The sequence below is a fragment of the Salmo salar genome, unplaced genomic scaffold, assembly GCF_965601325.2.
Source record: "Salmo salar unplaced genomic scaffold, fSalSal1 ptg000588l, whole genome shotgun sequence".
Lineage (NCBI taxonomy): Eukaryota > Metazoa > Chordata > Actinopteri > Salmoniformes > Salmonidae > Salmo > Salmo salar.
This window is the reverse complement of record NW_027675428.1, coordinates 822,304-845,257: the sequence shown is the minus strand read 5'-3', so window position 1 is coordinate 845,257 and position 22,954 is coordinate 822,304. Positions and strand designations below refer to the sequence as shown.

General features: G+C 42.1%; 13 non-coding genes across 13 annotated transcripts; all 13 read left to right on the top strand.

Annotated features, from left to right (window-relative positions):
* Positions 1-829: 829 nt before the first annotated feature.
* On the top strand, positions 830-901 carry trnap-ugg (transfer RNA proline (anticodon UGG)). The gene has a single exon. It is a non-coding gene; the product is annotated as a tRNA-Pro (tRNA).
* Positions 902-2,239: 1,338 nt separating this feature from the next.
* Positions 2,240-2,311, top strand: trnap-ugg (transfer RNA proline (anticodon UGG)). The gene has a single exon. It is a non-coding gene; the product is annotated as a tRNA-Pro (tRNA).
* A 1,338-nt stretch (positions 2,312-3,649) lies between these two features.
* On the top strand, positions 3,650-3,721 carry trnap-ugg (transfer RNA proline (anticodon UGG)). The gene has a single exon. It is a non-coding gene; the product is annotated as a tRNA-Pro (tRNA).
* Positions 3,722-9,289: 5,568 nt separating this feature from the next.
* Positions 9,290-9,361, top strand: trnap-ugg (transfer RNA proline (anticodon UGG)). The gene has a single exon. It is a non-coding gene; the product is annotated as a tRNA-Pro (tRNA).
* A 1,338-nt stretch (positions 9,362-10,699) lies between these two features.
* Positions 10,700-10,771, top strand: trnap-ugg (transfer RNA proline (anticodon UGG)). Its single transcript has one exon. It is a non-coding gene; the product is annotated as a tRNA-Pro (tRNA).
* Positions 10,772-12,109: 1,338 nt separating this feature from the next.
* Positions 12,110-12,181, top strand: trnap-ugg (transfer RNA proline (anticodon UGG)). Its single transcript has one exon. It is a non-coding gene; the product is annotated as a tRNA-Pro (tRNA).
* A 1,338-nt stretch (positions 12,182-13,519) lies between these two features.
* Positions 13,520-13,591, top strand: trnap-ugg (transfer RNA proline (anticodon UGG)). Its single transcript has one exon. It is a non-coding gene; the product is annotated as a tRNA-Pro (tRNA).
* A 1,338-nt stretch (positions 13,592-14,929) lies between these two features.
* trnap-ugg (transfer RNA proline (anticodon UGG)) lies at positions 14,930-15,001 on the top strand. The gene has a single exon. It is a non-coding gene; the product is annotated as a tRNA-Pro (tRNA).
* A 1,338-nt stretch (positions 15,002-16,339) lies between these two features.
* trnap-ugg (transfer RNA proline (anticodon UGG)) lies at positions 16,340-16,411 on the top strand. The gene has a single exon. It is a non-coding gene; the product is annotated as a tRNA-Pro (tRNA).
* Positions 16,412-17,749: 1,338 nt separating this feature from the next.
* On the top strand, positions 17,750-17,821 carry trnap-ugg (transfer RNA proline (anticodon UGG)). Its single transcript has one exon. It is a non-coding gene; the product is annotated as a tRNA-Pro (tRNA).
* A 1,338-nt stretch (positions 17,822-19,159) lies between these two features.
* Positions 19,160-19,231, top strand: trnap-ugg (transfer RNA proline (anticodon UGG)). The gene has a single exon. It is a non-coding gene; the product is annotated as a tRNA-Pro (tRNA).
* A 1,338-nt stretch (positions 19,232-20,569) lies between these two features.
* trnap-ugg (transfer RNA proline (anticodon UGG)) lies at positions 20,570-20,641 on the top strand. The gene has a single exon. It is a non-coding gene; the product is annotated as a tRNA-Pro (tRNA).
* A 1,338-nt stretch (positions 20,642-21,979) lies between these two features.
* trnap-ugg (transfer RNA proline (anticodon UGG)) lies at positions 21,980-22,051 on the top strand. Its single transcript has one exon. It is a non-coding gene; the product is annotated as a tRNA-Pro (tRNA).
* Positions 22,052-22,954: the final 903 nt, after the last annotated feature.

Here is a 22,954-nt window from a genome sequence, read left to right as displayed (position 1 = left end):
CCTGTTACCTTCAGATTAGTCCCGTGACACTTGTGGAAAACGTAGGGCAAAACGGAGAACATTGTGACAAGTGGGGTCACATTAGTTTGTAGCCCAAAGATTTTGGATTCTACAAACAGATGTTTGCACATAGAGGGTTCCGACTTCAGACGAGTCCCCTGACACTTGTGGGGGACGTAGAGACAAATTGAGAACACCACCGTGTTCGTGAGGGTCTCCCCTTTCCAGGGAGTGGTCATACGATGTTGTAGGTCAAACGGTTCAGATGCTACAGATGTTTTTGTGAGAATACCGATTATTGGTATGTCTCATGGTTTGACAAACACCGCTCTAGCTCCACCACCATTTATTGCAGATGTGGAGTTGTAACATAAACAGTTACGGAGGCTTGAGACAGATACGACGCGTTTCAATCTCTCTAGTTGAAAACTGATCGATTTGAATGGGTATTTTTTACGTTCGTTTACTTTGATTCACGTACTGATGCATCAATCGACTCAAAATAAATGAGCTCCATTCTTTTTTAAGTTTTATTTTTTCATTTTCTCTTTTAAAATATTAATTGACTTCATTTTGCTCAATATTCATTTGTCAACACTCATCATCAGTTTGCTGTCGCGGCTTAAGAAGACAGAATGTGAAAGACACAGCAGATGAAATACAAAAGATTTGAACTGAAGCCTGGTCAACAGTTTGGAAGACTGCTATGCTCACAAGTATAGCACAAACACTCACATGAGGTTCAATCTTTCCAAGCACCATGGACAAGAACAATTGATATCCTCATTGTAATTGCCGCAGAAAGCAAAACAATTTTATTCTTGTCTAAGTCTCGTTGGTCTAGTGGTATGATTCTCGCTTTGGGTGCGAGAGGTCCCGGGTTCAAATCCCGGATGAGCCCTTTTGCAGATCTTTTAACAAGCTCAGACAGGCAGATCTCTGGCCGCTGGTTGCAAACAGCTACCTCTTGGGCGCAGGACGAGGTGGCTGAATGGTTTAGGCGATGGACTGCGTATCTATTGTGATATTCACTAGTTGGCTCAATATCGCACTTCATTTAGAAAACCTGCAAAAACTAAGAGCAAATCTGACTTCCACTAACAAGGACATTGATTCCAATGTAATACACTTGAAATGACACCCAGCCCCTAAACCCAGTGAATATCTCATGCTCTGCATTGGCTGGGAATCGAACCATGGTCAACTGCTTGGAAGGCAGCTATGCTCACCACTATACCACCAATGCTATGTGAAGCTCTTAAGCAACATGGAGACATCGATTCATATCCTGACCGTCATTTTTGTGGAAAGTGAAAATTCTTTGACCAAACGGATCGTTGGTATAGTTGTACTATTATGGCTTAGGGTGCGAGAGGTCCCTGGTTAAAAAATCTATCATTTTAATCAGTACCTGTTACCTTCAGATTAGTCCCGTGACACTTGTGGAAAACGTAGGGCAAAACGGAGAACATTGTGACAAGTGGGGTCACATTAGTTTGTAGCCCAAAGATTTTGGATTCTACAAACAGATGTTTGCACATAGAGGGTTCCGACTTCAGACGAGTCCCCTGACACTTGTGGGGGACGTAGAGACAAATTGAGAACACCACCGTGTTCGTGAGGGTCTCCCCTTTCCAGGGAGTGGTCATACGATGTTGTAGGTCAAACGGTTCAGATGCTACAGATGTTTTTGTGAGAATACCGATTATTGGTATGTCTCATGGTTTGACAAACACCGCTCTAGCTCCACCACCATTTATTGCAGATGTGGAGTTGTAACATAAACAGTTACGGAGGCTTGAGACAGATACGACGCGTTTCAATCTCTCTAGTTGAAAACTGATCGATTTGAATGGGTATTTTTTACGTTCGTTTACTTTGATTCACGTACTGATGCATCAATCGACTCAAAATAAATGAGCTCCATTCTTTTTTAAGTTTTATTTTTTCATTTTCTCTTTTAAAATATTAATTGACTTCATTTTGCTCAATATTCATTTGTCAACACTCATCATCAGTTTGCTGTCGCGGCTTAAGAAGACAGAATGTGAAAGACACAGCAGATGAAATACAAAAGATTTGAACTGAAGCCTGGTCAACAGTTTGGAAGACTGCTATGCTCACAAGTATAGCACAAACACTCACATGAGGTTCAATCTTTCCAAGCACCATGGACAAGAACAATTGATATCCTCATTGTAATTGCCGCAGAAAGCAAAACAATTTTATTCTTGTCTAAGTCTCGTTGGTCTAGTGGTATGATTCTCGCTTTGGGTGCGAGAGGTCCCGGGTTCAAATCCCGGATGAGCCCTTTTGCAGATCTTTTAACAAGCTCAGACAGGCAGATCTCTGGCCACTGGTTGCAAACAGCCACCTCTTGGGTGCAGGACGAGGTGGCTGAATGGTTTAGGCGATGGACTGCGTATCTATTGTGATATTCACTAGTTGGCTCAATATCGCACTTCATTTAGAAAACCTGCAAAAACTAAGAGCAAATCTGACTTCCACGAACAAGGACATTGATTCCAATGTAATAGACTTGAAATGACACCCAGACCCTGAAACTAGTGAATATCTCATGCTCTGCATTGGCTGGGAATCAAACCCTGGTCAACTGCTTGGAAGGCAGCTATGCTCACCACTATACCACCAATGCTATGTGAAGCTCTTAAGCAACATGGAGACATCGATTCATATCCTGACCGTCATTTTTGTGGAAAGTGAAAATTCTTTGACCAAACGGATCGTTGGTATAGTTGTACTTATATGGCTTAGGGTGCGAGAGGTCCCTGGTTAAAAAATCTATCATTTTAATCAGTACCTGTTACCTTCAGATTAGTCCCGTGACACTTGTGGAAAACGTAGGGCAAAACGGAGAACATTGTGACAAGTGGGGTCACATTAGTTTGTAGCCCAAAGATTTTGGATTCTACAAACAGATGTTTGCACATAGAGGGTTCCGACTTCAGACGAGTCCCCTGACACTTGTGGGGGACGTAGAGACAAATTGAGAACACCACCGTGTTCGTGAGGGTCTCCCCTTTCCAGGGAGTGGTCATACGATGTTGTAGGTCAAACGGTTCAGATGCTACAGATGTTTTTGTGAGAATACCGATTATTGGTATGTCTCATGGTTTGACAAACACCGCTCTAGCTCCACCACCATTTATTGCAGATGTGGAGTTGTAACATAAACAGTTACGGAGGCTTGAGACAGATACGACGCGTTTCAATCTCTCTAGTTGAAAACTGATCGATTTGAATGGGTATTTTTTACGTTCGTTTACTTTGATTCACGTACTGATGCATCAATCGACTCAAAATAAATGAGCTCCATTCTTTTTTAAGTTTTATTTTTTCATTTTCTCTTTTAAAATATTAATTGACTTCATTTTGCTCAATATTCATTTGTCAACACTCATCATCAGTTTGCTGTTGCGGCTTAAGAAGACAGAATGTGAAAGACACAGCAGATGAAATACAAAAGATTTGAACTGAAGCCTGGTCAACAGTTTGGAAGACTGCTATGCTCACAAGTATAGCACAAACACTCACATGAGGTTCAATCTTTCCAAGCACCATGGACAAGAACAATTGATATCCTCATTGTAATTGCCGCAGAAAGCAAAACAATTTTATTCTTGTCTAAGTCTCGTTGGTCTAGTGGTATGATTCTCGCTTTGGGTGCGAGAGGTCCCGGGTTCAAATCCCGGATGAGCCCTTTTGCAGATCTTTTAACAAGCTCAGACAGGCAGATCTCTGGCCACTGGTTGCAAACAGCCACCTCTTGGGTGCAGGACGAGGTGGCTGAATGGTTTAGGCGATGGACTGCGTATCTATTGTGATATTCACTAGTTGGCTCAATATCGCACTTCATTTAGAAAACCTGCAAAAACTAAGAGCAAATCTGACTTCCACGAACAAGGACATTGATTCCAATGTAATAGACTTGAAATGACACCCAGCCCCTGAAACTAGTGAATATCTCATGCTCTGCATTGGCTGTGAATCGAACCCTGGTCAACTGCTTGGAAGGCAGCTATGCTCACCACTATACCACCAATGCTATGTGAAGCTCTTAAGCAACATGGAGACATCGATTCATATCCTGACCGTCATTTTTGTGGAAAGTGAAAATTCTTTGACCAAACGGATCGTTGGTATAGTTGTACTATTATGGCTTAGGGTGCGAGAGGTCCCTGGTTAAAAAATCTATCATTTTAATCAGTACCTGTTACCTTCAGATTAGTCCCGTGACACTTGTGGAAAACGTAGGGCAAAACGGAGAACATTGTGACAAGTGGGGTCACATTAGTTTGTAGCCCAAAGATTTTGGATTCTACAAACAGATGTTTGCACATAGAGGGTTCCGACTTCAGACGAGTCCCCTGACACTTGTGGGGGACGTAGAGACAAATTGAGAACACCACCGTGTTCGTGAGGGTCTCCCCTTTCCAGGGAGTGGTCATACGATGTTGTAGGTCAAACGGTTCAGATGCTACAGATGTTTTTGTGAGAATACCGATTATTGGTATGTCTCATGGTTTGACAAACACCGCTCTAGCTCCACCACCATTTATTGCAGATGTGGAGTTGTAACATAAACAGTTACGGAGGCTTGAGACAGATACGACGCGTTTCAATCTCTCTAGTTGAAAACTGATCGATTTGAATGGGTATTTTTTACGTTCGTTTACTTTGATTCACGTACTGATGCATCAATCGACTCAAAATAAATGAGCTCCATTCTTTTTTAAGTTTTATTTTTTCATTTTCTCTTTTAAAATATTAATTGACTTCATTTTGCTCAATATTCATTTGTCAACACTCATCATCAGTTTGCTGTCGCGGCTTAAGAAGACAGAATGTGAAAGACACAGCAGATGAAATACAAAAGATTTGAACTGAAGCCTGGTCAACAGTTTGGAAGACTGCTATGCTCACAAGTATAGCACAAACACTCACATGAGGTTCAATCTTTCCAAGCACCATGGACAAGAACAATTGATATCCTCATTGTAATTGCTGCAGAAAGCAAAACAATTTTATTCTTGTCTAAGGCTTGTTGGTATAGGGGTATGATTCTTGCTTTGGGTGCGAGAGGTCCCGGGTTCAAATCCCGGATGAGCCCTTTTGCAGATCTTTTAACAAGCTCAGACAGGCAGATCTCTGGCCGCTGGTTGCAAACAGCTACCTCTTGGGCGCAGGACGAGGTGGCTGAATGGTTTAGGCGATGGACTGCGTATCTATTGTGATATTCACTAGTTGGCTCAATATCGCACTTCATTTAGAAAACCTGCAAAAACTAAGAGCAAATCTGACTTCCACTAACAAGGACATTGATTCCAATGTAATACACTTGAAATGACACCCAGCCCCTAAACCTAGTGAATATCTCATGCTCTGCATTGGCTGGGAATCGAACCCTGGTCAACTGCTTGGAAGGCAGCTATGCTCACCACTATACCACCAATGCTATGTGAAGCTCGTAAGCAACATGGAGACATCGATTCATATCCTGACCGTCATTTTTGTGGAAAGTGAAAATTCTTTGACCAAACGGATCGTTGGTATAGTTGTACTTATATGGCTTAGGGTGCGAGAGGTCCCTGGTTAAAAAATCTATCATTTTAATCAGTACCTGTTACCTTCAGATTAGTCCCGTGACACTTGTGGAAAACGTAGGGCAAAACGGAGAACATTGTGACAAGTGGGGTCACATTAGTTTGTAGCCCAAAGATTTTGGATTCTACAAACAGATGTTTGCACATAGAGGGTTCCGACTTCAGACGAGTCCCCTGACACTTGTGGGGGACGTAGAGACAAATTGAGAACACCACCGTGTTCGTGAGGGTCTCCCCTTTCCAGGGAGTGGTCATACGATGTTGTAGGTCAAACGGTTCAGATGCTACAGATGTTTTTGTGAGAATACCGATTATTGGTATGTCTCATGGTTTGACAAACACCGCTCTAGCTCCACCACCATTTATTGCAGATGTGGAGTTGTAACATAAACAGTTACGGAGGCTTGAGACAGATACGACGCGTTTCAATCTCTCTAGTTGAAAACTGATCGATTTGAATGGGTATTTTTTACGTTCGTTTACTTTGATTCACGTACTGATGCATCAATCGACTCAAAATAAATGAGCTCCATTCTTTTTTAAGTTTTATTTTTTCATTTTCTCTTTTAAAATATTAATTGACTTCATTTTGCTCAATATTCATTTGTCAACACTCATCATCAGTTTGCTGTCGCGGCTTAAGAAGACAGAATGTGAAAGACACAGCAGATGAAATACAAAAGATTTGAACTGAAGCCTGGTCAACAGTTTGGAAGACTGCTATGCTCACAAGTATAGCACAAACACTCACATGAGGTTCAATCTTTCCAAGCACCATGGACAAGAACAATTGATATCCTCATTGTAATTGCCGCAGAAAGCAAAACAATTTTATTCTTGTCTAAGGCTTGTTGGTCTAGGGGTATGATTCTTGCTTTGGGTGCGAGAGGTCCCGGGTTCAAATCCCGGATGAGCCCTTTTGCAGATCTTTTAACAAGCTCAGACAGGCAGATCTCTGGCCGCTGGTTGCAAACAGCTACCTCTTGGGCGCAGGACGAGGTGGCTGAATGGTTTAGGCGATGGACTGCGTATCTATTGTGATATTCACTAGTTGGCTCAATATCGCACTTCATTTAGAAAACCTGCAAAAACTAAGAGCAAATCTGACTTCCACTAACAAGGACATTGATTCCAATGTAATACACTTGAAATGACACCCAGCCCCTAAACCTAGTGAATATCTCATGCTCTGCATTGGCTGGGAATCGAACCCTGGTCAACTGCTTGGAAGGCAGCTATGCTCACCACTATACCACCAATGCTATGTGAAGCTCGTAAGCAACATGGAGACATCGATTCATATCCTGACCGTCATTTTTGTGGAAAGTGAAAATTCTTTGACCAAACGGATCGTTGGTATAGTTGTACTTATATGGCTTAGGGTGCGAGAGGTCCCTGGTTAAAAAATCTATCATTTTAATCAGTACCTGTTACCTTCAGATTAGTCCCGTGACACTTGTGGAAAACGTAGGGCAAAACGGAGAACATTGTGACAAGTGGGGTCACATTAGTTTGTAGCCCAAAGATTTTGGATTCTACAAACAGATGTTTGCACATAGAGGGTTCCGACTTCAGACGAGTCCCCTGACACTTGTGGGGGACGTAGAGACAAATTGAGAACACCACCGTGTTCGTGAGGGTCTCCCCTTTCCAGGGAGTGGTCATACGATGTTGTAGGTCAAACGGTTCAGATGCTACAGATGTTTTTGTGAGAATACCGATTATTGGTATGTCTCATGGTTTGACAAACACCGCTCTAGCTCCACCACCATTTATTGCAGATGTGGAGTTGTAACATAAACAGTTACGGAGGCTTGAGACAGATACGACGCGTTTCAATCTCTCTAGTTGAAAACTGATCGATTTGAATGGGTATTTTTTACGTTCGTTTACTTTGATTCACGTACTGATGCATCAATCGACTCAAAATAAATGAGCTCCATTCTTTTTTAAGTTTTATTTTTTCATTTTCTCTTTTAAAATATTAATTGACTTCATTTTGCTCAATATTCATTTGTCAACACTCATCATCAGTTTGCTGTCGCGGCTTAAGAAGACAGAATGTGAAAGACACAGCAGATGAAATACAAAAGATTTGAACTGAAGCCTGGTCAACAGTTTGGAAGACTGCTATGCTCACAAGTATAGCACAAACACTCACATGAGGTTCAATCTTTCCAAGCACCATGGACAAGAACAATTGATATCCTCATTGTAATTGCTGCAGAAAGCAAAACAATTTTATTCTTGTCTAAGGCTTGTTGGTCTAGGGGTATGATTCTTGCTTTGGGTGCGAGAGGTCCCGGGTTCAAATCCCGGATGAGCCCTTTTGCAGATCTTTTAACAAGCTCAGACAGGCAGATCTCTGGCCGCTGGTTGCAAACAGCTACCTCTTGGGCGCAGGACGAGGTGGCTGAATGGTTTAGGCGATGGACTGCGTATCTATTGTGATATTCACTAGTTGGCTCAATATCGCACTTCATTTAGAAAACCTGCAAAAACTAAGAGCAAATCTGACTTCCACTAACAAGGACATTGATTCCAATGTAATACACTTGAAATGACACCCAGCCCTTAAACCTAGTGAATATCTCATGCTCTGCATTGGCTGGGAATCGAACCCTGGTCAACTGCTTGGAAGGCAGCTATGCTCACCACTATACCACCAATGCTATGTGAAGCTCGTAAGCAACATGGAGACATCGATTCATATCCTGACCGTCATTTTTGTGGAAAGTGAAAATTCTTTGACCAAACGGATCGTTGGTATAGTTGTACTTATATGGCTTAGGGTGCGAGAGGTCCCTGGTTAAAAAATCTATCATTTTAATCAGTACCTGTTACCTTCAGATTAGTCCCGTGACACTTGTGGAAAACGTAGGGCAAAACGGAGAACATTGTGACAAGTGGGGTCACATTAGTTTGTAGCCCAAAGATTTTGGATTCTACAAACAGATGTTTGCACATAGAGGGTTCCGACTTCAGACGAGTCCCCTGACACTTGTGGGGGACGTAGAGACAAATTGAGAACACCACCGTGTTCGTGAGGGTCTCCCCTTTCCAGGGAGTGGTCATACGATGTTGTAGGTCAAACGGTTCAGATGCTACAGATGTTTTTGTGAGAATACCGATTATTGGTATGTCTCATGGTTTGACAAACACCGCTCTAGCTCCACCACCATTTATTGCAGATGTGGAGTTGTAACATAAACAGTTACGGAGGCTTGAGACAGATACGACGCGTTTCAATCTCTCTAGTTGAAAACTGATCGATTTGAATGGGTATTTTTTACGTTCATTTACTTTGATTCACGTACTGATGCATCAATCGACTCAAAATAAATGAGCTCCATTCTTTTTTAAGTTTTATTTTTTCATTTTCTCTTTTAAAATATTAATTGACTTCATTTTGCTCAATATTCATTTGTCAACACTCATCATCAGTTTGCTGTCGCGGCTTAAGAAGACAGAATGTGAAAGACACAGCAGATGAAATACAAAAGATTTGAACTGAAGCCTGGTCAACAGTTTGGAAGACTGCTATGCTCACAAGTATAGCACAAACACTCACATGAGGTTCAATCTTTCCAAGCACCATGGACAAGAACAATTGATATCCTCATTGTAATTGCCGCAGAAAGCAAAACAATTTTATTCTTGTCTAAGGCTTGTTGGTCTAGGGGTATGATTCTCGCTTTGGGTGCGAGAGGTCCCGGGTTCAAATCCCGGATGAGCCCTTTTGCAGATCTTTTAACAAGCTCAGACAGGCAGATCTCTGGCCGCTGGTTGCAAACAGCTACCTCTTGGGCGCAGGACGAGGTGGCTGAATGGTTTAGGCGATGGACTGCGTATCTATTGTGATATTCACTAGTTGGCTCAATATCGCACTTCATTTAGAAAACCTGCAAAAACTAAGAGCAAATCTGACTTCCACTAACAAGGACATTGATTCCAATGTAATACACTTGAAATGACACCCAGCCCCTAAACCCAGTGAATATCTCATGCTCTGCATTGGCTGGGAATCGAACCCTGGTCAACTGCTTGGAAGGCAGCTATGCTCACCACTATACCACCAATGCTATGTGAAGCTCTTAAGCAACATGGAGACATCGATTCATATCCTGACCGTCATTTTTGTGGAAAGTGAAAATTCTTTGACCAAACGGATCGTTGGTATAGTTGTACTATTATGGCTTAGGGTGCGAGAGGTCCCTGGTTAAAAAATCTATCATTTTAATCAGTACCTGTTACCTTCAGATTAGTCCCGTGACACTTGTGGAAAACGTAGGGCAAAACGGAGAACATTGTGACAAGTGGGGTCACATTAGTTTGTAGCCCAAAGATTTTGGATTCTACAAACAGATGTTTGCACATAGAGGGTTCCGACTTCAGACGAGTCCCCTGACACTTGTGGGGGACGTAGAGACAAATTGAGAACACCACCGTGTTCGTGAGGGTCTCCCCTTTCCAGGGAGTGGTCATACGATGTTGTAGGTCAAACGGTTCAGATGCTACAGATGTTTTTGTGAGAATACCGATTATTGGTATGTCTCATGGTTTGACAAACACCGCTCTAGCTCCACCACCATTTATTGCAGATGTGGAGTTGTAACATAAACAGTTACGGAGGCTTGAGACAGATACGACGCGTTTCAATCTCTCTAGTTGAAAACTGATCGATTTGAATGGGTATTTTTTACGTTCGTTTACTTTGATTCACGTACTGATGCATCAATCGACTCAAAATAAATGAGCTCCATTCTTTTTTAAGTTTTATTTTTTCATTTTCTCTTTTAAAATATTAATTGACCTCATTTTGCTCAATATTCATTTGTCAACACTCATCATCAGTTTGCTGTCGCGGCTTAAGAAGACAGAATGTGAAAGACACAGCAGATGAAATACAAAAGATTTGAACTGAAGCCTGGTCAACAGTTTGGAAGACTGCTATGCTCACAAGTATAGCACAAACACTCACATGAGGTTCAATCTATCCAAGCACCATGGACAAGAACAATTGATATCCTCATTGTAATTGCCGCAGAAAGCAAAACAATTTTATTCTTGTCTAAGGCTCTTTGGTCTAGGGGTATGATTCTCGCTTTGGGTGCGAGAGGTCCCGGGTTCAAATCCCGGATGAGCCCTTTTGCAGATCTTTTAACAAGCTCAGACAGGTAGATCTCTGGCCGCTGGTTGCAAACAGCCACCTCTTGGGCGCAGGACGAGGTGGCTGAATGGTTTAGGCGATGGATTGCGTATCTATTGTGATATTCACTAGTTGGCTCAATATCGCACTTCATTTAGAAAACCTGCATAAACTAAGAGCAAATCTGACTTCCACTAACAAGGACATTGATTCCAATGTAATACACTTGAAATGACACCCAGCCCCTAAACCTAGTGAATATCTCATGCTCTGCATTGGCTGGGAATCGAACCCTAGTCAACTGCTTGGAAGGCAGCTATGCTCACCACTATACCACCAATGCTATGTGAAGCTCTTAAGCAACATGGAGACATCGATTCATATCCTGACCGTCATTTTTGTGGAAAGTGAAAATTCTTTGACCAAACGGATCGTTGGTATAGTTGTACTATTATGGCTTAGGGTGCGAGAGGTCCCTGGTTAAAAAATCTATCATTTTAATCAGTACCTGTTACCTTCAGATTAGTCCCGTGACACTTGTGGAAAACGTAGGGCAAAACGGAGAACATTGTGACAAGTGGGGTCACATTAGTTTGTAGCCCAAAGATTTTGGATTCTACAAACAGATGTTTGCACATAGAGGGTTCCGACTTCAGACGAGTCCCCTGACACTTGTGGGGGACGTAGAGACAAATTGAGAACACCACCGTGTTCGTGAGGGTCTCCCCTTTCCAGGGAGTGGTCATACGATGTTGTAGGTCAAACGGTTCAGATGCTACAGATGTTTTTGTGAGAATACCGATTATTGGTATGTCTCATGGTTTGACAAACACCGCTCTAGCTCCACCACCATTTATTGCAGATGTGGAGTTGTAACATAAACAGTTACGGAGGCTTGAGACAGATACGACGCGTTTCAATCTCTCTAGTTGAAAACTGATCGATTTGAATGGGTATTTTTTACGTTCGTTTACTTTGATTCACGTACTGATGCATCAATCGACTCAAAATAAATGAGCTCCATTCTTTTTTAAGTTTTATTTTTTCATTTTCTCTTTTAAAATATTAATTGACTTCATTTTGCTCAATATTCATTTGTCAACACTCATCATCAGTTTGCTGTCGCGGCTTAAGAAGACAGAATGTGAAAGACACAGCAGATGAAATACAAAAGATTTGAACTGATGCCTGGTCAACAGTTTGGAAGACTGCTATGCTCACAAGTATAGCACAAACACTCACATGAGGTTCGATCTTTCCAAGCACCATGGACAAGAACAATTGATATCCTCATTGTAATTGCCGCAGAAAGCAAAACAATTTTATTCTTGTCTAAGTCTCGTTGGTCTAGTGGTATGATTCTCGCTTTGGGTGCGAGAGGTCCCGGGTTCAAATCCCGGATGAGCCCTTTTGCAGATCTTTTAACAAGCTCAGACAGGCAGATCTCTGGCCACTGGTTGCAAACAGCCACCTCTTGGGTGCAGGACGAGGTGGCTGAATGGTTTAGGCGATGGACTGCGTATCTATTGTGATATTCACTAGTTGGCTCAATATCGCACTTCATTTAGAAAACCTGCAAAAACTAAGAGCAAATCTGACTTCCACTAACAAGGACATTGATTCCAATGTAATACACTTGAAATGACACCCAGCCCCTAAACCCAGTGAATATCTCATGCTCTGCATTGGCTGGGAATCGAACCCTGGTCAACTGCTTGGAAGGCAGCTATGCTCACCACTATACCACCAATGCTATGTGAAGCTCTTAAGCAACATGGAGACATCGATTCATATCCTGACCGTCATTTTTGTGGAAAGTGAAAATTCTTTGACCAAACGGATCGTTGGTATAGTTGTACTATTATGGCTTAGGGTGCGAGAGGTCCCTGGTTAAAAAATCTATCATTTTAATCAGTACCTGTTACCTTCAGATTAGTCCCGTGACACTTGTGGAAAACGTAGGGCAAAACGGAGAACATTGTGACAAGTGGGGTCACATTAGTTTGTAGCCCAAAGATTTTGGATTCTACAAACAGATGTTTGCACATAGAGGGTTCCGACTTCAGACGAGTCCCCTGACACTTGTGGGGGACGTAGAGACAAATTGAGAACACCACCGTGTTCGTGAGGGTCTCCCCTTTCCAGGGAGTGGTCATACGATGTTGTAGGTCAAACGGTTCAGATGCTACAGATGTTTTTGTGAGAATACCGATTATTGGTATGTCTCATGGTTTGACAAACACCGCTCTAGCTCCACCACCATTTATTGCAGATGTGGAGTTGTAACATAAACAGTTACGGAGGCTTGAGACAGATACGACGCGTTTCAATCTCTCTAGTTGAAAACTGATCGATTTGAATGGGTATTTTTTACGTTCGTTTACTTTGATTCACGTACTGATGCATCAATCGACTCAAAATAAATGAGCTCCATTCTTTTTTAAGTTTTATTTTTTCATTTTCTCTTTTAAAATATTAATTGACCTCATTTTGCTCAATATTCATTTGTCAACACTCATCATCAGTTTGCTGTCGCGGCTTAAGAAGACAGAATGTGAAAGACACAGCAGATGAAATACAAAAGATTTGAACTGAAGCCTGGTCAACAGTTTGGAAGACTGCTATGCTCACAAGTATAGCACAAACACTCACATGAGGTTCAATCTATCCAAGCACCATGGACAAGAACAATTGATATCCTCATTGTAATTGCCGCAGAAAGCAAAACAATTTTATTCTTGTCTAAGGCTCTTTGGTCTAGGGGTATGATTCTCGCTTTGGGTGCGAGAGGTCCCGGGTTCAAATCCCGGATGAGCCCTTTTGCAGATCTTTTAACAAGCTCAGACAGGTAGATCTCTGGCCGCTGGTTGCAAACAGCCACCTCTTGGGCGCAGGACGAGGTGGCTGAATGGTTTAGGCGATGGATTGCGTATCTATTGTGATATTCACTAGTTGGCTCAATATCGCACTTCATTTAGAAAACCTGCATAAACTAAGAGCAAATCTGACTTCCACTAACAAGGACATTGATTCCAATGTAATACACTTGAAATGACACCCAGCCCCTAAACCTAGTGAATATCTCATGCTCTGCATTGGCTGGGAATCGAACCCTAGTCAACTGCTTGGAAGGCAGCTATGCTCACCACTATACCACCAATGCTATGTGAAGCTCTTAAGCAACATGGAGACATCGATTCATATCCTGACCGTCATTTTTGTGGAAAGTGAAAATTCTTTGACCAAACGGATCGTTGGTATAGTTGTACTATTATGGCTTAGGGTGCGAGAGGTCCCTGGTTAAAAAATCTATCATTTTAATCAGTACCTGTTACCTTCAGATTAGTCCCGTGACACTTGTGGAAAACGTAGGGCAAAACGGAGAACATTGTGACAAGTGGGGTCACATTAGTTTGTAGCCCAAAGATTTTGGATTCTACAAACAGATGTTTGCACATAGAGGGTTCCGACTTCAGACGAGTCCCCTGACACTTGTGGGGGACGTAGAGACAAATTGAGAACACCACCGTGTTCGTGAGGGTCTCCCCTTTCCAGGGAGTGGTCATACGATGTTGTAGGTCAAACGGTTCAGATGCTACAGATGTTTTTGTGAGAATACCGATTATTGGTATGTCTCATGGTTTGACAAACACCGCTCTAGCTCCACCACCATTTATTGCAGATGTGGAGTTGTAACATAAACAGTTACGGAGGCTTGAGACAGATACGACGCGTTTCAATCTCTCTAGTTGAAAACTGATCGATTTGAATGGGTATTTTTTACGTTCGTTTACTTTGATTCACGTACTGATGCATCAATCGACTCAAAATAAATGAGCTCCATTCTTTTTTAAGTTTTATTTTTTCATTTTCTCTTTTAAAATATTAATTGACTTCATTTTGCTCAATATTCATTTGTCAACACTCATCATCAGTTTGCTGTCGCGGCTTAAGAAGACAGAATGTGAAAGACACAGCAGATGAAATACAAAAGATTTGAACTGAAGCCTGGTCAACAGTTTGGAAGACTGCTATGCTCACAAGTATAGCACAAACACTCACATGAGGTTCGATCTTTCCAAGCACCATGGACAAGAACAATTGATATCCTCATTGTAATTGCCGCAGAAAGCAAAACAATTTTATTCTTGTCTAAGTCTCGTTGGTCTAGTGGTATGATTCTCGCTTTGGGTGCGAGAGGTCCCGGGTTCAAATCCCGGATGAGCCCTTTTGCAGATCTTTTAACAAGCTCAGACAGGCAGATCTCTGGCCACTGGTTGCAAACAGCCACCTCTTGGGTGCAGGACGAGGTGGCTGAATGGTTTAGGCGATGGACTGCGTATCTATTGTGATATTCACTAGTTGGCTCAATATCGCACTTCATTTAGAAAACCTGCAAAAACTAAGAGCAAATCTGACTTCCACTAACAAGGACATTGATTCCAATGTAATACACTTGAAATGACACCCAGCCCCTAAACCCAGTGAATATCTCATGCTCTGCATTGGCTGGGAATCGAACCCTGGTCAACTGCTTGGAAGGCAGCTATGCTCACCACTATACCACCAATGCTATGTGAAGCTCTTAAGCAACATGGAGACATCGATTCATATCCTGACCGTCATTTTTGTGGAAAGTGAAAATTCTTTGACCAAACGGATCGTTGGTATAGTTGTACTATTATGGCTTAGGGTGCGAGAGGTCCCTGGTTAAAAAATCTATCATTTTAATCAGTACCTGTTACCTTCAGATTAGTCCCGTGACACTTGTGGAAAACGTAGGGCAAAACGGAGAACATTGTGACAAGTGGGGTCACATTAGTTTGTAGCCCAAAGATTTTGGATTCTACAAACAGATGTTTGCACATAGAGGGTTCCGACTTCAGACGAGTCCCCTGACACTTGTGGGGGACGTAGAGACAAATTGAGAACACCACCGTGTTCGTGAGGGTCTCCCCTTTCCAGGGAGTGGTCATACGATGTTGTAGGTCAAACGGTTCAGATGCTACAGATGTTTTTGTGAGAATACCGATTATTGGTATGTCTCATGGTTTGACAAACACCGCTCTAGCTCCACCACCATTTATTGCAGATGTGGAGTTGTAACATAAACAGTTACGGAGGCTTGAGACAGATACGACGCGTTTCAATCTCTCTAGTTGAAAACTGATCGATTTGAATGGGTATTTTTTACGTTCGTTTACTTTGATTCACGTACTGATGCATCAATCGACTCAAAATAAATGAGCTCCATTCTTTTTTAAGTTTTATTTTTTCATTTTCTCTTTTAAAATATTAATTGACTTCATTTTGCTCAATATTCATTTGTCAACACTCATCATCAGTTTGCTGTCGCGGCTTAAGAAGACAGAATGTGAAAGACACAGCAGATGAAATACAAAAGATTTGAACTGAAGCCTGGTCAACAGTTTGGAAGACTGCTATGCTCACAAGTATAGCACAAACACTCACATGAGGTTCAATCTATCCAAGCACCATGGACAAGAACAATTGATATCCTCATTGTAATTGCCGCAGAAAGCAAAACAATTTTATTCTTGTCTAAGGCTCGTTGGTCTAGGGGTATGATTCTCGCTTTGGGTGCGAGAGGTCCCGGGTTCAAATCCCGGATGAGCCCTTTTGCAGATCTTTTAACAAGCTCAGACAGGCAGATCTCTGGCCGCTGGTTGCAAACAGCCACCTCTTGGGCGCAGGACGAGGTGGCTGAATGGTTTAGGCGATGGACTGCGTATCTATTGTGATATTCACTAGTTGGCTCAATATCGCACTTCATTTAGAAAACCTGCATAAACTAAGAGCAAATCTGACTTCCACTAACAAGGACATTGATTCCAATGTAATACACTTGAAATGACACCCAGCCCCTAAACCTAGTGAATATCTCATGCTCTGCATTGGCTGGGAATCAAACCCTGGTCAACTGCTTGGAAGGCAGCTATGCTCACCACTATACCACCAATGCTATGTGAAGCTCTTAAGCAACATGGAGACATCGATTCATATCCTGACCGTCATTTTTGTGGAAAGTGAAAATTCTTTGACCAAACGGATCGTTGGTATAGTTGTACTATTATGGCTTAGGGTGCGAGAGGTCCCTGGTTAAAAAATCTATCATTTTAATCAGTACCTGTTACCTTCAGATTAGTCCCGTGACACTTGTGGAAAACGTAGGGCAAAACGGAGAACATTGTGACAAGTGGGGTCACATTAGTTTGTAGCCCAAAGATTTTGGATTCTACAAACAGATGTTTGCACATAGAGGGTTTCGACTTCAGACGAGTCCCCTGACACTTGTGGGGGGCGTAGAGACAAATTGAGAACACCACCGTGTTCGTGAGGGTCTCCCCTTTCCAGGGAGTGGTCATACGATGTTGTAGGTCAAACGGTTCAGATGCTACAGATGTTTTTGTGAGAATACCGATTATTGGTATGTCTCATGGTTTGACAAACACCGCTCTAGCTCCACCACCATTTATTGCAGATGTGGAGTTGTAACATAAACAGTTACGGAGGCTTGAGACAGATACGACGCGTTTCAATCTCTCTAGTTGAAAACTGATCGATTTGAATGGGTATTTTTTACGTTCGTTTACTTTGATTCACGTACTGATGCATCAATCGACTCAAAATAAATGAGCTCCATTCTTTTTTAAGTTTTATTTTTTCATTTTCTCTTTTAAAATATTAATTGACTTCATTTTGCTCAATATTCATTTGTCAACACTCATCATCAGTTTGCTGTCGCGGCTTAAGAAGACAGAATGTGAAAGACACAGCAGATGAAATACAAAAGATTTGAACTGAAGCCTGGTCAACAGTTTGGAAGACTGCTATGCTCACAAGTATAGCACAAACACTCACATGAGGTTCAATCTTTCCAAGCACCATGGACAAGAACAATTGATATCCTCATTGTAATTGCCGCAGAAAGCAAAACAATTTTATTCTTGTCTAAGTCTCGTTGGTCTAGTGGTATGATTCTCGCTTTGGGTGCGAGAGGTCCCGGGTTCAAATCCCGGATGAGCCCTTTTGCAGATCTTTTAACAAGCTCAGACAGGCAGATCTCTGGCCACTGGTTGCAAACAGCCACCTCTTGGGTGCAGGACGAGGTGGCTGAATGGTTTAGGCGATGGACTGCGTATCTATTGTGATATTCACTAGTTGGCTCAATATCGCACTTCATTTAGAAAACCTGCATAAACTAAGAGCAAATCTGACTTCCACTAACAAGGACATTGATTCCAATGTAATACACTTGAAATGACACCCAGCCCCTAAACCTAGTGAATATCTCATGCTCTGCATTGGCTGGGAATCAAACCCTGGTCAACTGCTTGGAAGGCAGCTATGCTCACCACTATACCACCAATGCTATGTGAAGCTCTTAAGCAACATGGAGACATCGATTCATATCCTGACCGTCATTTTTGTGGAAAGTGAAAATTCTTTGACCAAACGGATCGTTGGTATAGTTGTACTATTATGGCTTAGGGTGCGAGAGGTCCCTGGTTAAAAAATCTATCATTTTAATCAGTACCTGTTACCTTCAGATTAGTCCCGTGACACTTGTGGAAAACGTAGGGCAAAACGGAGAACATTGTGACAAGTGGGGTCACATTAGTTTGTAGCCCAAAGATTTTGGATTCTACAAACAGATGTTTGCACATAGAGGGTTTCGACTTCAGACGAGTCCCCTGACACTTGTGGGGGGCGTAGAGACAAATTGAGAACACCACCGTGTTCGTGAGGGTCTCCCCTTTCCAGGGAGTGGTCATACGATGTTGTAGGTCAAACGGTTCAGATGCTACAGATGTTTTTGTGAGAATACCGATTATTGGTATGTCTCATGGTTTGACAAACACCGCTCTAGCTCCACCACCATTTATTGCAGATGTGGAGTTGTAACATAAACAGTTACGGAGGCTTGAGACAGATACGACGCGTTTCAATCTCTCTAGTTGAAAACTGATCGATTTGAATGGGTATTTTTTACGTTCGTTTACTTTGATTCACGTACTGATGCATCAATCGACTCAAAATAAATGAGCTCCATTCTTTTTTAAGTTTTATTTTTTCATTTTCTCTTTTAAAATATTAATTGACTTCATTTTGCTCAATATTCATTTGTCAACACTCATCATCAGTTTGCTGTCGCGGCTTAAGAAGACAGAATGTGAAAGACACAGCAGATGAAATACAAAAGATTTGAACTGAAGCCTGGTCAACAGTTTGGAAGACTGCTATGCTCACAAGTATAGCACAAACACTCACATGAGGTTCAATCTTTCCAAGCACCATGGACAAGAACAATTGATATCCTCATTGTAATTGCCGCAGAAAGCAAAACAATTTTATTCTTGTCTAAGTCTCGTTGGTCTAGTGGTATGATTCTCGCTTTGGGTGCGAGAGGTCCCGGGTTCAAATCCCGGATGAGCCCTTTTGCAGATCTTTTAACAAGCTCAGACAGGCAGATCTCTGGCCACTGGTTGCAAACAGCCACCTCTTGGGTGCAGGACGAGGTGGCTGAATGGTTTAGGCGATGGACTGCGTATCTATTGTGATATTCACTAGTTGGCTCAATATCGCACTTCATTTAGAAAACCTGCAAAAACTAAGAGCAAATCTGACTTCCACGAACAAGGACATTGATTCCAATGTAATAGACTTGAAATGACACCCAGCCCCTGAAACTAGTGAATATCTCATGCTCTGCATTGGCTGTGAATCGAACCCTGGTCAACTGCTTGGAAGGCAGCTATGCTCACCACTATACCACCAATGCTATGTGAAGCTCTTAAGCAACATGGAGACATCGATTCATATCCTGACCGTCATTTTTGTGGAAAGTGAAAATTCTTTGACCAAACGGATCGTTGGTATAGTTGTACTATTATGGCTTAGGGTGCGAGAGGTCCCTGGTTAAAAAATCTATCATTTTAATCAGTACCTGTTACCTTCAGATTAGTCCCGTGACACTTGTGGAAAACGTAGGGCAAAACGGAGAACATTGTGACAAGTGGGGTCACATTAGTTTGTAGCCCAAAGATTTTGGATTCAACAAACAGATGTTTGCACATAGAGGGTTCCGACTTCAGACGAGTCCCCTGACACTTGTGGGGGACGTAGAGACAAATTGAGAACACCACCGTGTTCGTGAGGGTCTCCCCTTTCCAGGGAGTGGTCATACGATGTTGTAGGTCAAACGGTTCAGATGCTACAGATGTTTTTGTGAGAATACCGATTATTGGTATGTCTCATGGTTTGACAAACACCGCTCTAGCTCCACCACCATTTATTGCAGATGTGGAGTTGTAACATAAACAGTTACGGAGGCTTGAGACAGATACGACGCGTTTCAATCTCTCTAGTTGAAAACTGATCGATTTGAATGGGTATTTTTTACGTTCGTTTACTTTGATTCACGTACTGATGCATCAATCGACTCAAAATAAATGAGCTCCATTCTTTTTTAAGTTTTATTTTTTCATTTTCTCTTTTAAAATATTAATTGACTTCATTTTGCTCAATATTCATTTGTCAACACTCATCATCAGTTTGCTGTCGCGGCTTAAGAAGACAGAATGTGAAAGACACAGCAGATGAAATACAAAAGATTTGAACTGAAGCCTGGTCAACAGTTTGGAAGACTGCTATGCTCACAAGTATAGCACAAACACTCACATGAGGTTCAATCTTTCCAAGCACCATGGACAAGAACAATTGATATCCTCATTGTAATTGCCGCAGAAAGCAAAACAATTTTATTCTTGTCTAAGGCTTGTTGGTCTAGGGGTATGATTCTCGCTTTGGGTGCGAGAGGTCCCGGGTTCAAATCCCGGATGAGCCCTTTTGCAGATCTTTTAACAAGCTCAGACAGGCAGATCTCTGTCCGCTGGTTGCAAACAGCTACCTCTTGGGCGCAGGACGAGGTGGCTGAATGGTTTAGGCGATGGACTGCGTATCTATTGTGATATTCACTAGTTGGCTCAATATCGCACTTCATTTAGAAAACCTGCAAAAACTAAGAGCAAATCTGACTTCCACTAACAAGGACATTGATTCCAATGTAATACACTTGAAATGACACCCAGCCCCTAAACCCAGTGAATATCTCATGCTCTGCATTGGCTGGGAATCGAACCCTGGTCAACTGCTTGGAAGGCAGCTATGCTCACCACTATACCACCAATGCTATGTGAAGCTCTTAAGCAACATGGAGACATCGATTCATATCCTGACCGTCATTTTTGTGGAAAGTGAAAATTCTTTGACCAAACGGATCGTTGGTATAGTTGTACTATTATGGCTTAGGGTGCGAGAGGTCCCTGGTTAAAAAATCTATCATTTTAATCAGTACCTGTTACCTTCAGATTAGTCCCGTGACACTTGTGGAAAACGTAGGGCAAAACGGAGAACATTGTGACAAGTGGGGTCACATTAGTTTGTAGCCCAAAGATTTTGGATTCTACAAACAGATGTTTGCACATAGAGGGTTCCGACTTCAGACGAGTCCCCTGACACTTGTGGGGGACGTAGAGACAAATTGAGAACACCACCGTGTTCGTGAGGGTCTCCCCTTTCCAGGGAGTGGTCATACGATGTTGTAGGTCAAACGGTTCAGATGCTACAGATGTTTTTGTGAGAATACCGATTATTGGTATGTCTCATGGTTTGACAAACACCGCTCTAGCTCCACCACCATTTATTGCAGATGTGGAGTTGTAACATAAACAGTTACGGAGGCTTGAGACAGATACGACGCGTTTCAATCTCTCTAGTTGAAAACTGATCGATTTGAATGGGTATTTTTTACGTTCGTTTACTTTGATTCACGTACTGATGCATCAATCGACTCAAAATAAATGAGCTCCATTCTTTTTTAAGTTTTATTTTTTCATTTTCTCTTTTAAAATATTAATTGACTTCATTTTGCTCAATATTCATTTGTCAACACTCATCATCAGTTTGCTGTCGCGGCTTAAGAAGACAGAATGTGAAAGACACAGCAGATGAAATACAAAAGATTTGAACTGAAGCCTGGTCAACAGTTTGGAAGACTGCTATGCTCACAAGTATAGCACAAACACTCACATGAGGTTCAATCTTTCCAAGCACCATGGACAAGAACAATTGATATCCTCATTGTAATTGCCGCAGAAAGCAAAACAATTTTATTCTTGTCTAAGTCTCGTTGGTCTAGTGGTATGATTCTCGCTTTGGGTGCGAGAGGTCCCGGGTTCAAATCCCGGATGAGCCCTTTTGCAGATCTTTTAACAAGCTCAGACAGGCAGATCTCTGGCCACTGGTTGCAAACAGCCACCTCTTGGGTGCAGGACGAGGTGGCTGAATGGTTTAGGCGATGGACTGCGTATCTATTGTGATATTCACTAGTTGGCTCAATATCGCACTTCATTTAGAAAACCTGCAAAAACTAAGAGCAAATCTGACTTCCACGAACAAGGACATTGATTCCAATGTAATAGACTTGAAATGACACCCAGCCCCTGAAACTAGTGAATATCTCATGCTCTGCATTGGCTGTGAATCGAACCCTGGTCAACTGCTTGGAAGGCAGCTATGCTCACCACTATACCACCAATGCTATGTGAAGCTCTTAAGCAACATGGAGACATCGATTCATATCCTGACCGTCATTTTTGTGGAAAGTGAAAATTCTTTGACCAAACGGATCGTTGGTATAGTTGTACTATTATGGCTTAGGGTGCGAGAGGTCCCTGGTTAAAAAATCTATCATTTTAATCAGTACCTGTTACCTTCAGATTAGTCCCGTGACACTTGTGGAAAACGTAGGGCAAAACGGAGAACATTGTGACAAGTGGGGTCACATTAGTTTGTAGCCCAAAGATTTTGGATTCAACAAACAGATGTTTGCACATAGAGGGTTCCGACTTCAGACGAGTCCCCTGACACTTGTGGGGGACGTAGAGACAAATTGAGAACACCACCGTGTTCGTGAGGGTCTCCCCTTTCCAGGGAGTGGTCATACGATGTTTTAGGTCAAACGGTTCAGATGCTACAGATGTTTTTGTGAGAATACCGATTATTGGTATGTCTCATGGTTTGACAAACACCGCTCTAGCTCCACCACCATTTATTGCAGATGTGGAGTTGTAACATAAACAGTTACGGAGGCTTGAGA